This window comes from Mauremys mutica, chromosome 1 (assembly GCF_020497125.1).
Source record: "Mauremys mutica isolate MM-2020 ecotype Southern chromosome 1, ASM2049712v1, whole genome shotgun sequence".
In the NCBI taxonomy this organism is placed as follows: Eukaryota; Metazoa; Chordata; order Testudines; family Geoemydidae; genus Mauremys; species Mauremys mutica.
In genome coordinates this window covers 106245028-106259655 of record NC_059072.1, presented here as the reverse complement: position 1 = coordinate 106259655, position 14628 = coordinate 106245028, and the positions used below count along the sequence as shown (strand labels likewise).

Here is a 14628-nt window from a genome sequence, read left to right as displayed (position 1 = left end):
TTACACCCAAGGAGAATTAACTGTTGTTCGCAGAATGTATCTCCTTCCTCTAATTCGTTTGTCATTGTGCCAAGAAAACAACATCCCATGAATATTTCAGCACAATAATCTGTTTAGAAAAACCAAACTGGATTTAGTGTAATAACATTTCCCCCCTTTAGTGCACAGAGACACATGATTGCAATAATCTAAAAGCAAGATCTCCTTTTCCGCTATACATTGGGTGAGATTTACAGCTATCAGGGGATTGCAAGAGCAACCAGAAATAAAGGGGGGGTGTTGTATGTGGGGGGAGGGAAAGGTAATTGAAAAAAAAATCGGTTTTGATGTGCAAATTGTAGATAAAGACTTCTGATGAGGGAGAGGGGAAGAGGGAGAGCGAGATAACAAGAAGCAGTAATTTCTATTCAGTGAAGCCACCAAATCAGAAAGCAGTGCTGATCTTATTGGAGGAGAGCCTTCAACAGCAACTAATCCTGTCATATTGAAATAAAATGGTAAATGTTCTCTGCAGAAACCGCCTGCCCCTTGCAGCTAATCGAACACACACGGCACAAGGGGAGCTGCCTGACGATTCTAACTCCCGAGCTAACAAGGAAATATAACAGAGAAGTTCACCTAGGCGCTTCTTCCCAGCCGGTCCTTGTGGCTCCAGGAGCGTTAGGGGGAAGAATGAATTATTACCAACCCACTTACGAGCCCCAGCCTCTGCTATTTTTAATTCGCCGAGTCTTGTCTAAACCGTTGAGCCCGGTTTGATAGCACTGTTGCTCTACATTTTTTTTTAAAAGCAATTAAACTTGAGCTGAGGCAGAGGCTCCCAAGTGCCAGACGCCGCTGAGCGGTATGTGTTTGTGTGTGTGACAAACTCGATCGGTGCGGACAATACCACCTCTTTCCCAAAGCTTTCAAACGGGGGTTCTTTCCCCCAGTATCACAGCACCGACTAATCGGACTCTCTCCCCCCTCCTCTCCGCCGACCCACCCCCCTGTCGAAGATATGGAAGGGAAAGATAAAGAGGCTGCCACTGGACTCTGACTGTGTGCAGTCTGCTCTTTGCTTCCAGGGCTGGGTGGGCTGCCCAATCGCCCTTCCCAGCAAATCGCCTGGGATGCAACTTCTCGTGACTGCATTACAGGTAAGGAACCTTTGTGGTGGCTGTCACTTCGTCTTTTCTGTCTTTTCTTTATTTCATGTGTCCTCGCTGGGCTGACTTGGTATTCAGCTGCTGCTGTTATAAGAAAGCCCGCGCAAGGACCTTAAAAATCCTTGAGCCTTGCATTTTGTTTTCCAGTAGAAAATCTGATTTGGCAAAAGGAAACTTTTACTAAATGGATCGGGCGTGGGGAGGGCGACAAGGGGGTAGTAGTTAGCGGGATAACGGAAAGCAATTGAATCAACTAGACAACGGTCTGTTCTGAATTATCAATGTAATAATAACCCTAGAAACTAGGCTAAAAATGTACAGCAGTGAAAGAGAGGAGCAGGACGCTGATTGCAGACTCCCTCGCGTGTTTTAAGAAGTATCCATGGCTTTTCAATGTAACTGCTGCATTCCAACGGAGCATGGCATTTTCTGGGCTCTGTGTCACTCCTGCCTAGAGATGTGACATGTTTATTTCTCCACTTCTGAGAGATGTTACCTGCTAAGGCATGATCCCGCCTGCTCTCTCCCATCAAAGGGATTTTGCTTTAATACCGCAGGACCCTGTATTTACCGATGATAGTTAAAAGAAGGTAGCAAATATTCGCCAGGCACTGGGAGGGGAGCGGGTGGGAAGAAGAGGTGATCCCTGACAGGCCCTTGCCTCAAACCGGGGTTCGGAAAATGAGGAGGCACAAACCGTGATAGAGACAGTCTGTTACCTCGCTGGCTCAAATACAGCTGTGATCACCGTAACGCTCGGGACGGGAGGGCTTTTAAAAACGCACGCGTTGGGGGTGGGGAGACAATCGCACAGTTAATTTACGCCGCAGCCTCGGTGATAGCCGCTGCTGCTGCCCTTAGTTTCCCTTTGTTGGGCTCGAACTAGTGATTTGCGCTAACAGAGCGGTCTAAATGCCCCCAAAGAGCGGGGCGGGGAGCGGGGGAGGAAGAGTTGGGGGCTTGGAGCTGTTGACACGTAGGTTACTTGAGGCAGATGTTATCTTTGAAACTTTCATAACAGTGAGAGGACCGAAGGGCTCAAGTAGCTGTTGTGAAAGTGAAAGGGAGAAAGCGAGGAAGGCAGGTCCGAGAGGCGAAGATGTGATTGCGGGAAACGGTATGTGGGATCCCAAACCACAGGAGCCACCCACCAGAAATACTCAGTATTACAGCTCCTCAGCTGGTGTAAATCGAGGAACACAAATTGAAATCGATGGGGTGATGATTTATCGCAGCTGAGGATCTCTGCGTTCTAAATGTGCCTCTTTGTCTCGAATACTGTGATGGGTCACATCAAAGGCAGGATTGGGGTGGGAATCTACACAACGGGGGGGTGGGAGAGAAACAACCTAGTGGCACAGCTGTAATGCAGAGTGTATACATGCAGAGTCTGAAGTCACGCCAGCCATACTATTGCCGTTCATAGGCACTTTCCATTCCCATCTGAACATTACTTCTTTGCATAGCACTGCTCCACTCACAAGCATATGCACCCTTCGGATGGTTTTTTGTATGAGGAGAGTTAGAAGCCACCAAAATGGTGAGGTGTCAGGGGATGAATGCTCTGGGGCCGGATCCTGGTGTCTTAGATCTAGGGGACCGATCCCATTGATTTCAATGGGTTAGAGTTTGGCTAGCAAGATTTCGCCCCTATGTTCCAAATAGGCTGTCTCTGACCATGTCACTTTGTGTTTATTGTGACTGCACAGTATCTGGAGATATATGCATATCACAAGGGAGTAGGGTCTCAGACCCGGAATTCTGGGGAAAATCCACCTCTGAAATAACAGCTGCCCGAGCTTCTGTTTGTCTCTCTGGCTCATCAATCGGGTAGTTGCCCACTCCTTCCCCAGCCCTAAGACACACACATACACTTACACTCCTGCCACCAGGCCCACCACCACCTGTTTAAATGTAAACATCGATTCGCAGCTGTTGTAAAGATTCCTCGGTTTCTTCTTTTATGCCCGTCATCAAGTCCCCCGGCTCATCTTCGTCATAAAGCCCAGTTGTGCAAATGCTGTAGCAGCCCTAAGCTGAGGCTGCTGCACTGGGTGGAGGGGGTGTTTTTGTTCCCGGGTTGCCGCAATAGGAAATCCCTGCTCCATGCAAAAAAAAAGCTCTATTTCTGTTTTTGTCTGCTGCACACATGCTTTTCTGTAGGCACCGAAAAGTCAGTTCCCTCCGAGATGCTTCCCACAAGGAAAGCTACACCAAGAGGGCAGGGGTAGTGGTGTCGGTGGAGGTATGATGGGACAACCCTGAAAAAGAAATCAAACTGTAGAGCTCACACTTTACAAGTTTAAAGGGGAACTAGCCGCATTATGGGTGCTGTAAATCAGACACATACGGATTCAAAACCAATTTAAGCAGCATTCCGCTGTAGTCGAATTGCTCCCCTTCCCCTACCAGAGCCTGTGGGGCTATTGCACAGGTCTCAAGGAGGTGCAAAAGAGGCATGCTAAAATTCTTAGTTTGGGGGCACATTTTCCTGGCCTATATTGCTTGCCCTCCTACAGCCACCGCAAACCTCTCTCTCTCTGGCCTTCCTTCCTCTTCCCTTTGCTGTTCAAGCAAATTAAAGACTTTAAAAGAGCTTGATATTAATGAGACAACTATTATGTAACTGACAAGGTCAGACTTCCCCGGGTGTGTGACTTCGTACAGAAGACCAAAGAGCAGGTTCCATCGGGACATAGTGTTCTTTTGACAGATAACTAGATGCTCTCTGTCTTGCAAGGGAGGGACTGTGTCCGTGTCATATCACAGCACACCAATTTATGGTGGCATGAGAGCCAGCACCAGGAGGGTTAAAGTGTCTCATCTAAAGAGGCCGGCAGGATTATTTTATAAGGGTCTGACCCAACACTCATTGAAGCCAGTGGAAGTTTTTTCCATTTATTTCAGTGGGCTTTGGATCAGGCCCTAATTTCGCAAATTATGAAGAGGAATAAGTTCATAAATAATATATCTCCCCTTTAGGCTATCTCTAAGTAGCTTTTCTCCCCTCCACCCTTCCTCTATGACTTCCTCTGATCCGGTTCGATTGAGGGAATGGAGTTCTCTTTCTCGACTGGGGGAGTATGTCCCTGTCGGCAGTCTCTTCGCACTGGGACTCTCTCCTTGCTATGGCTTGCCAGTGAGGGGTGGTTTTGCAGAGAGAAACAGGAAGCATGTCCCTATTTCAGCCTCCTTCCTTGGAAGCTGTTCCCTCATCTCTGCTCTGAAATGCAGAGGCCAGGGGGCTGCCCCCCGACTGACATTCTGTACTTGCAGCTGAGGGGGAGGGGGGAATGGGAGGTTAACATTGGATCTAAAAAGTAGGCACGCGGTACGCTTTTATGGCATTACAAAGTCTGTAATTTTAGCTGCGTTCCCTGCCTCAATCTTGTGGTATATGACACAAACCACTCCGATAACACATGTATAAACCTTGTAATGCTGATCAATGAATGCTTTCCTCTCTTATTTAGGCAACTCTTTGTTGTGTTTGGCTCAGCTCCCCCCCCCCATATCTCTTAACACTTATTTGCAGTTTGTGCTTTAACAGCTGGATCACGAAAGCATGTTCTGGGCTGGGCCAATGGGCAATCTCAGGTGCAGGAAAGCTGGCCCGTTCCGCCCTGCCTGAGACCTACCTGGAAGTTCTGCATTGCAGTCAGCAGCTAGGCTGGTCTACTAGTACTCAAAATAGGTTCGAGTTCAGTTTGGGTTGCCCCGTTTTCTGTTTGTTCCATTACTTTGGAGAAAGGTGGGAGGGGGTCAAACACCCGTCGGTTCACTGCTTTCTCCGGGTCAATGCCACAGTCATAATCAAAGGCTATTTGCCCAAGACATTTTATCTTTGCTGTCTGCACAGAGTGAGAGCCACCTTCCTAAACCAAAAGTGTTGCCTGTAGGAGAGTCCAGTTTAGGTACCAGTGCGTGTCTTGGAAGTGGTGTGTGTGGGACCAATATCCGTGAAGGGAGATAAGCGAAGTCGTCTTATTGTGTGACAACGAATCTCTAAGAACTATGGACATTTTTAGCCGCTGCTGTTCACCCCCCCGCCCGCTCTGGTCTGGGTCTCCATGTGCCCTTTATGGGTCTCTATTGCTCACTGTGTCTGAATCATTCCGCCTGTTTCAGGTTTGCTGTTCCTATTCCCTTTACAGGTGTCTGATGTGAAAGTCCCCCGCACCCATTCCACTGATAGAATCCCAGACAGTTACCCCAACCCGCCCCAACTTTCTCATCTTCATTGATATTATGACCTACATACATCATGCTTTTTCTTGGTGCTGTTTCCATAGCAATACGACACAGGAAACACGGCAAGCTCAGTCGTAATGAAACAGATCCTCTGCCCCCAAGGACATCAAGACCTCTCCGAGTTCAAGTTAGGTGAAACCGAATCCGAAGGGAGTTCGCAGAGTCTCAAATGGCAGCGCCCTCTAGTGCCCGAGGAAGGCTAGGAGAACACCGCTGGGGAGTGGGAAGCGGCCCTTGGTCAAAGCAGCTCCGGGAACTGACCGCCCGAAGTAGGTGCTAGGCGAGACGGGCAGCCAGTGGTGCTTTCAGAACTAAGCGACCGCAGGCATTTTAAGTTCACGTGTCTGATTCCTAACGAGGTTAGGCATTTCCGATGGGATGCGCAAACTGGGTGGGTGAGAAGGATGCACGGGGGAAACTGAACTCAAGTGTTCGGGGAAAGGAAGGAGGTGTCTTAATCTCTATGGGATGTGTAGCCAACAACTTCCCCGGATGTTTGCCTTCCATGGACATTTGGTAGAGTATGGTTATGTCTTGGGGAAAATGGGAGAGGATGGGGGGAAAAAAGTCAATTTCCCCTCCTGCTTTATAAGAGGCTGGTCCCCACAAGGGAAGGGGAAAGTCATAGCTTGGTTCCCCAGCTACCTTCATATGTTGAACCTGATCCAGAAAGAAACCAAAAGCTTTAAATACTTACCTCAACGGTAAGAGATTCCCATCATTCTCTACGGAGTCTTTTCTGTTCCGTCTCACAGCTGTTCCTTGAGCTGTTGCTCATGCTGCACAATTTCTTGCACTTGTCTTACTTCCAGAGCTAGGTCTTTGGCTGTCCTCCCCACCTCAGGTCTGTCCACTCGCCCTCCACAGGATTCTGCAGACCACTTTAATATTTGTATCTGCCATTGCAGTAAGGTGCTCTGAGTACAGGAGGGCAAGCCCGTTCCAGTCTTGGCTCTGACACAGACTCACATGGCACACTCAGCTTCTTTGCCTCAGTTTCCCTAGCTAAAGTGGGGTTAATAATACAGAACACACATACCAAGTGGGATGGGTGCATTAGAATGGTTAATGCTTGTAAAGTGATTTGAAGATGAAAACAAGATCAAGCACCAAGTGTTCTTAGAATCCCAGTCAGGGCAATACCTATCCCTTCTCATTTACATCTTGCCAACTTTGCCCCAGCTCTGTATTTCATAGTCTGCCCAGGCCCAAATATGGGTAGAATACCCAAAACATGCCAGATAAAAAACATTAGTGTAGAGAACTGTGGGGTTTATTTGGTCATCTTTTGTGAAGTTTTCTATACCCCCCGTTTTCTGATTCAAAATTTCTGCTATGAACTATTCACTATAATAAAAAGGGAGAGCATTGAATTTGTGTGGCATGAAGATAAACCTGGAGACATGAGAGACCATTGTCTGATTCCTTTGTAGTCCAGGGGGGAAAAGGGCAAGAAAACAAAATGAGGTAGGTTTGTCTCCATCTTTTCTCTGTTTCCAATGAGTTCTTTCCTCTTCAGTGAATACTCTAAAACCCCAGCTGATTTCACTTTATGGTCTTGCAGGTTAAGGCATCAAATTCTAAATTGATTATACAACTCCAGAGAAGCAGTAATTGGAGCTGGTGGAGGGGGTCTATATTAGCCTTTTATTCACTAACTTTGGAAGCCTCATTGTTTTCTTTCCAACTTGAGATACTATGGGCCTAATTCTCAAAGGTACTAAGGCACATACAATTACTGAAGGCTTTTGAAAATGTTGGCCTTATCATATATGCTTTGTAGATGGTGCACCTGTGTGGGCATCGGTGGGTAACAGTAATCAGGCTAAGGAAGGTCAAGAGGCATCATTCAAGCCTAGATCCAGCCTGGTGGAGGGCAAAGGTGTTGTTTTTCAAATGCTTGTAGTATTAAATGCTAAAATCAGATGGTGGTATTTTCAAACCCTAGTGAAAAATAAGAGAAGAGGCAGATTCACTCCCCTGGGCACAAAGTTGCAAATTTCCTCATCTCCTCCATACCTGTGAAAACAGCTGTACCTGAGGGGAATTAAACCACTGAGTATTTCTTCCATCTGCCCCAAGAAATCCTGTCTGTCTGGTAAAGGCAATTTACAGTTCTGTCTAAGCCTCCATACCATTTCCCAGATGGGAGGTGCCCAGGAGATGTAATGAATCAGCTACCTGGCTGTCCTAGCCCCACCACTTCCCAGACAAACCATGTGTGCCTTTGGGCTGCACCATTTAGCTCTGGATCCCCAGCAGAATGAGGGTGATAGATGGCTTGTGTCACTGTACTCCCCCTTTCCAGCACCAGTTCCATTGACACAACCCAGCAGAATTAAGAAATGAAGTCAGTCCTAAGAGTTGGATTAAAAAGACCTTCTCCCAGGGTCTTTGCCATCTATTCCCCTTTCTCAGGTTTAAAGATATTATTTAGTGGGTGTAGGAAGTTGTTGGCAGACAAGTTTTGCAGCATTACCTTCAGTGCTGTATCTTTGTGCCTAACACTGCTTGTGTCCCATGCAGACAGTGCTGCAGATGAGCATTGGCTCCAAACAGATGCCTCTTCTCACGTCACTATCATTATTATCTCCCTCAGTAGCATGATTTTAAGACCAGAGAGGACGGGGTCAAGGTGCATTAAATTTCATCTTGTTTCTATCAAGCACTTTACAGAGTATGCTTGCTAATAAACCATATCTATCCAGTGGTCCCAATAGTGCATGTGCTGCCATATGTTCATTTTCAAGAATATGATAAGGGTAAAATAAACCAAATCATCACTCAGAGCGAGATTCTCAGCAAGGTAATAGAGTTACATTGATTCATACCAGCTGAGGATCTGTCCCTCTGTTTTTCTTTTGACTAGATGCTGTCCTGAATTCTTGCTACCTAGCAATGTATTTGGATCTATGGGCTAGATTATTATCTTAATTACATTCCACTCATGCAAATCAGGAGAAACTCCACTGATTTTAATGGAATTACTCCTGATTTATGCCAATGGATTTTAGCTCAGAATTTGCCTTTTAATAGTAACATTTTCTTGAAGAAACTTCATCAGGATATGCTGAGATTTTGACAACTACTTACTAAACAGCTCTTGGGAGCTTGCGCCCACTAAAGGGAAAACACAGTGTGATAATGGACATGATTAGTGGGATGGAAAAGCTCTAATAATGATAGCAATTAGACATCGTTAATAGTGACTAAAGCACAAAAGGTGATGAGCAATTGCAACTCCTAGCACCTCTCAGACTTTGCGACAAACTTTTTGAAAAGCAGTGGAGAAATTGCAGATGGATAAAATTCCTGCACAGACAGGGAGTTAGATACAATGCCCTAATAAGTCTAGCTAGTCTTGAACTATTGTGAAAAGCCCTCCTTGACACACAGAAAAAAAATGATTTGTTAATAACAAACTCAGGAAAAAAGATCTCCCCGTTCTCTAATTTCTTTGGGTTCAGTCTTCAGCAGGCATGAATAGGTATCGCTCCCTTGACTTCAATGAAGCTATGCTGATTTACATCATCTGAGGATATGGCCCTTCATCTTTGTAAATCTATTTCAGCTTGTGAAGAATGAAAAACAACACATCTTGACAATGAAAGAAATAACATTCTGCCCAGTCAGAAGCTGTATATTCCTCTGATCTAGATACTAATGAATTTTCCCCTCAAGCTTTACAATAGGTTTTCTAATGTCCCTTTTTCGCAACCCATCTAATTAATATTTAGCCAGTTAATTTCCACAGGAACATAATACAGAGAATAGGGGCTGGTGATTCCTTTCATTAGAATCATAGAATCTCAGGGTTGGAAGGGACCTCAGGAGGTCATCTAGTCCAACCCCCTGCTCAAAGTTAGGCCACCCTAACACTTAGAATTAGAACTGGTCATGTATTAAAGACATTTCACAAATATTTTAATGAATAAATATGGCAAGTTCATTCCACTTTTTTTGCGAAGTTATGTTATTCATTGTTTGTGAGTATTGGATGACCAAAGATTTGCATTCCTGTGCATTCATCTCAAGCGTTTCATGAATTTAGCATGGATAATTAACTGGAAGCGCATTATTTGTAATAATGACTCATTAGTCTCTTAGTCAAAAGTCTTCAGTCATCCAGTTAGGGAACATAGGAACTGCAACAGTAGATCAGATTGCTGACTGATCTTGTCCAGTATCTTGTTTGTGACAGTGGCTAACACTAGATGCTTCCGAGGGAGGTTCAAGAAACACCACCGTAGCCAATTATACAGTAACTTGCCCATAAGGGAAATTTCTTCTTAATACCCACCAGTTACTGGCTGATTTATCCCTTAGGAAAATGAGGGTTCATATCCCTTCTAAAAAAAACCCCAACCAAACAAAACCCCTTATCCATTGTAATGTTACTTTGGGTATTCTCATTATCCATATTAGTAGTTAATCCTGTTTTGACTCCCATTATGCTCTTGGCCTCAGTAATATCATGTGGTGATGAGTTCAGCAGGTCAATTATGTGTTCTATTAAAAAAAAACAACCAAAACACCCAAACCAAAACTTTTAATCCATTTTAAATGTGTTGCCTCTGAATGTTGTTACATTCTCATGTGTTATGAAAAAGGGCAAATAGGAGAGTCTGACTGGTCTTATATGTACCATTCATTTGTTTAATTTATCTCTATCATGTCTCCTTTTCTTTTTCCTTTCTCAACTAAACAGTCCCAGTCTTTCCAGTCTCTCTTCAGATGGAAGTTTTTCCAGGTTTCTAATAATTTCTCTCTATTTCTTCTATACCATTTTTTTTGAGATATGGTGACCACAGTGTTCCAGGTGAGGGGGTAACATTGATTTATTTAATGACATCAGATTTTCAGTATTAATCTCCATTCCATTCATTAAATATCCTAACATTTATTTTCTTTTGTGTTTTTTTTTTTACCACTGTTGTACCTCTAGCAGAGTTTTTAAGTGAATGTCAACAATGATGCCCAGGTCTTTTTTTTTCTGAGTAGTCCCACGTAATTTAGAAAGCAGTAAGGTGTGAAATATTTCACATTATTCCTTCCAATGTGCATCACCTTTTACCAGTCCACACACCATTTAATTTGATATTGTAGCTGCCCATTCACCTAGCTTGTTTAGTTCCCTCTAAAATTCCTCAGACTCTTCTAGTCTTGTTTAACCCAAACAATTGTATCTGTAAATTTTGCAACCTTACTGTTCTCTCACTTTTCCAGATGATTAATAAACAAACAGTATTGTTTCTAGTATAGAACCATGGGGCACTCTATTGTTAATCTCCTATCTGGTTGAAAATAGACCATTCATGTGTAGTCTTTTTGTTTTCATCTCTTAACCAGTTTAGAATTCAGGATCATATTTTACCTCTCACACCATGACTTCTTAGTTTCCTTAATACCTTCGTGGGAGGGACATTATCAAAGATTTTTGAAAGTTCAAACAAATTATATCAGCCAGTTCTCCTTTATCTGTGATCTTGTTGATGTGTTCAAACAATTCTAACATATACAAGAGACATATTTTTCTTTTATAAAAGCTGTGCTGGTTTGTTTCTCTCATTTGGTTTTCATGTAGGTGTTTTATCATTCTATTTTTGACCGTTGTTTCAACCAATTTAGCTGGTAGTGAAGTTAGGTTCTCTGATTTATAATTCCTAGAATCAGCCTTTCCTAAACACAGGTACAATGGTTGCCGTCCTGCAGTCCTTCTACAGCATATCTGACTCCAATGAGAGAGTGCATATTTTTGCATCTGACCAAGTGGGTATTCACCCACGAAAGCTCATGCTCCAATACGTCTGTTAGTCTATAAGGTGCCACAGGACTCTTTGTCATATTTTTATCAGCCCAGCGACTTCATTTTTAAATGCCTCCCAAACTCTGGGATGTACAACCATTCAGTTTTTGCGACAATGATGCTATTTAGTTTATCAGTTTTTCTTTTTTAACACTTTAATATCTGAGATAGAGCTGGCTAGAATTTTTTTCAACAAATCATTTGTTCATCAGAAATGCCAATTTGTCAAAACTGAAACTTTTTGCAAAGGAGGCATGGGTTAGACAAATTTCCTGACTTGAAAAAAGATAGAGAAAAAAGTTTTGAAATTGTTGAAATGTTTCATTTTGACAATAAAAAAAAATCTGTTTTGAAATTTAAGCTAAGTAGGCTGGAACTAAATATTAAGCAAGGAAAAAGATGAAAATCAAAGTAAACCATTACAAAATTATTGACCTAAAATGAAAAAAAAAATTTTTTTGGTTCACAAATATTTTTGAGATTTGACTCTTATTCCAGTGTGGGTTGAGGAAAAGTTCAAAAACTCAAAAATATTAACAGGACAGGAAAACCATTTCCTGACCAATTCTAATATGACAATTTATGTTTCCTTTGTTTCCCTGAAAAGAATAGGCCCAGTTAAGTCATCACTGCAACATCTTCTTGTGGTGAAGACTGATTCAAATAAATCAGTCAGCATTTCTGGAAGTTCTCTCGTGGGCTTCCTGATTTTAATATGCTTACAGACTATCTTTCTGTATTTGCTCATCAACTGTTTTCTTCACCATCTTATTTTCCATCTGACACATAATTTATGCTCCTTATTTTTGGCTTCACTAGGAGGGATTTTCATTTCGTGGAAGTTACTCCTTTGGCTTGAATAAGCTCTTGAACCTTGCCATTTAACTAAGTACTTTTTTTTTTCTTCTTGCTTTTCTCGTTCCTTTCGGTTTGGTGCATTCATGCCTTCTCTGACTCAAAAATGGTATGCTTAAGTAGCCCCATTTTGAGTCAAAATATTTTAATTTTCTTATTTTTGACTCTAGGGTCTTTAATTAGCTTACTCTTTTATTATTTATTTTTTTTAATCCCCACTTTTTAAATGTAGTGTCACTGAGTTAATTTTTGGAATGACTCCTGCCCTCAGGATGATAAACTCATTTATATTGTGGTCTTTACTGAGTTGTGGCTCAACTACAGTTATTTCTCGAGCCAACTCTTGAATAGCCTCTCCTTTTGTGTACTCTAGGACTAGTTGTTCCACGAAAGAACCATCCAAGGCACTGTGATGGGGTGTCCACCTCCACACAAGCCGTGAATGGATTAATGTGTTCCAGGTGGGGTCAGTTAACCGTAAATGCTGCAGCCAGAGGGGAACCACGCATTGATAGGGCCTTATGACAGATGAAGCCCAGCTTGGCAAGGAGCTGGGCTAGGATTATTAAGCCAGGAAGTGAGAGCAGGAAGGTGCTGCAGGGAGGAGGTTTGCAGTTACTCCCCAGATGGAAAGGGAGTTGGCCAGGGACAAGTAGGAGATCAAGAGTTAGAGTAAAGCCTGGCCATGAGCTGAATGAGGCAGTCTTACAAAAGGTCAAGAAGGGGGAAATAGTTAATGGGAGCAGAGGAAGCTCCAGAAGTAAACCTAGAGGTAGGGAAAGGAGATGGGGTAGGAAGGAGCCCAGAGAAACGGCACCAGAGCCTGAGGTTGAGCAGAATTAGGTTGCTAGGTGTTGGAACAGAAGACTGCCTGAGATGGCATACAGACAGCTGGCTGGCTGGGACTTTGTTATCCCAGAAGTAGGGGGAACTATATATGACCTGGCTGCAGGCTGAGTCATGAAGAAGGAGCTGAGAGAGGGATCAGCATAAGCAATCAAGAGAAAGGGGTGCCAGATGGCGCAAGAGATAATTCCTAGACACAGTCACAAGGAGCTACACTTGCAGGGAATGAAACCCTTTCAGAGGCACCAAGAAATTACTTTTTGAAGCCTGATGTTAGGGATGAGGTAGGGACAGGGATGGGGTAGGTGCATGTCAAAGTGCAGCTGCGCTACTGCTATCTTCTACTGGTTGAAAGGTATTTAAAGTCACTTGGTAACCTTGTATCATTGGGGTAAGTTAGAATAGTTCCTCGCCTTCTCTAATTCATGCCAAGACCAAGTGGCACAGGCTGGGGGAACCACAACCAACTTTCTGACAGCCCCATCTTCTTGCAAAGCTCTGCCATGAGGGAGAATTCACCCCATAGTGTCTTATACTTGCTTTCATACTATACAAGGTGCAAGGCAGTAGTGACTCAGGCCCTGCCTTGGCAGTCTTCTCACTGTGGCTGAGGACAGAATGAGTGCAGACAATGAACCTCTCATTGAATGAACTTAAAAACAATCACTCCAGGTTATGGTTAAGGGAAGAAAAGCTTTAGGGGAAGGGGACAGGCATGGGAGAAGCTTGCCCTGTTGTTTCCCATTCTGCTTGGTGGCTAAATCGAAGGCTTTGGTCTCCAGATCTGTCACTCTGGCATCTTTCACAAGCACTAAGTTCACTTTTCTATTTTGACACATGACTTCCTGGCTGGTGAACATGAGTGACACGAAAGAGATGGCCACCACCAAGCTACGTTCTATATTTAGTCTGACAATTTCACACCTTCTCAGTCAGCTGAGGGCCCCAACAGGGAGGATATACATTGGGTATCTCACTTGTGATAGATTTTCCTTCCACCCAAACATGAACCTCATGCGAGTGAGCTGTATAGTGATAGGACAGGAGGAAGTTAGAGCAGGTACCACTTTGTTTCTGACATCTATGATAACAAACACTTCTTTCATTAGCGGGAAACAACGAGTGAAGGGCTCGCTGTTATCAAACCCTCATTTTAATGAGAATGTATCTGCAAGTCATTTTGACAATTTATACACAGGGAGGGAACTTAGAGGACTTTACCAAAAGGTTTTGACATCAGGAGAAGCTCCTTATGAGGAACACCCTACCTATTATTAATTTTATAATTGTGAGGCAATAAATGCAAGGAAATAAGAATATAAAAGTGGAAGGAAGCAAGAAAATCAATGCTTTGATGTATCCTGCTTGGAGAAAACGAGTGAATTTCTCACCTCAAGAAAGAGTCAGCGATGAGACACAGGTGGATGTAAACTATTTGGCCTAAGAAAATCCACAAACAGTGTCACTCTTTGGCACCATGACTTTGGCAATTGAAGTACCAGATAGGTTTCTTTAAAGGTTCTTAACAATTTAATAAGTGGGAAAATGGAAAGAGGGCTAGTTAAAATGACTCAGGATGGTTTTGTGGTTAAGGCACTTGATTAAGACTTTGGAGATATGGGTTCAATTCCTGGCTCTATCACAAATTTCCTATGGGCTAGTCATGTGATCACCCTATGCCTCAGTTTCCCAGCTGTAAATTGTGAATAATAATGTTCCCTT

General features: G+C 43.4%; 1 protein-coding gene across 3 annotated transcripts in view; it reads left to right on the top strand.

Annotated features, from left to right (window-relative positions):
- The first annotated feature begins 533 nt into the window (after nt 1–533).
- CHRM2 (cholinergic receptor muscarinic 2) overlaps nt 534–14628 on the top strand; it is a 130199-nt gene continuing 116104 nt past the window's right edge. For all 3 annotated transcript variants that reach the window (XM_045001193.1, XM_045001194.1, XR_006575987.1), the window contains exon 1: nt 534–1139. The gene's annotated coding sequence lies outside the window, so the exon portion shown is untranslated. The remainder of the gene's footprint in view (nt 1140–14628) is intronic.